The sequence below is a fragment of the Tarenaya hassleriana genome, unplaced genomic scaffold (genome assembly GCF_000463585.1).
Source record: "Tarenaya hassleriana unplaced genomic scaffold, ASM46358v1 Cleome95, whole genome shotgun sequence".
Lineage (NCBI taxonomy): Eukaryota > Viridiplantae > Streptophyta > Magnoliopsida > Brassicales > Cleomaceae > Tarenaya > Tarenaya hassleriana.
Window position 1 is genome coordinate 175687 of NW_010971897.1, and position 560 is coordinate 176246.

The window sequence follows — 560 nt, forward strand, 5'->3', positions numbered from 1 at the left end:
CCAAACCAACGCTGCAGATCAGATGGAGGGACACGGGTGAAACTCCGCCACGGACCTTTGAAGTCCGACTGAAAGATGCTGACGACGGATGAAATCACGTCGTTATTACGATCAAACCTGTAAAAATCGAATTCGTAAAATTAATTTAAAAGAAATTAAAATAAATATATATTATATGCACAAAAATACATACCAAATAGAACCGGGGGAACGATCCGGATCTAGATGAGGTCGGAGACGACGTTCTGCAGACGCTAGAATCTCCTGCAACGATGCCGATGACGATGCACCATGACTAGATGCACCTTCATTCACGGATTGGGGGGAAGCCGCACCCGTGAAAGGTACATCAAGTCGAAGAGGATCGACTACCACCTGATCCCGATGGACAGATGGTGATCTAGATGATCCGATCCCACGTCCTCGGGATCGTACCCCGCTACCACTACGACCACTAGAATGGGAGTGACTCATCTACAAATTACATATAACAAAACAAAATCAAGAAAACCCGTGAACTAGCAGTAAACCCTAACCCTAAACCCTAAATACTAAAAAAG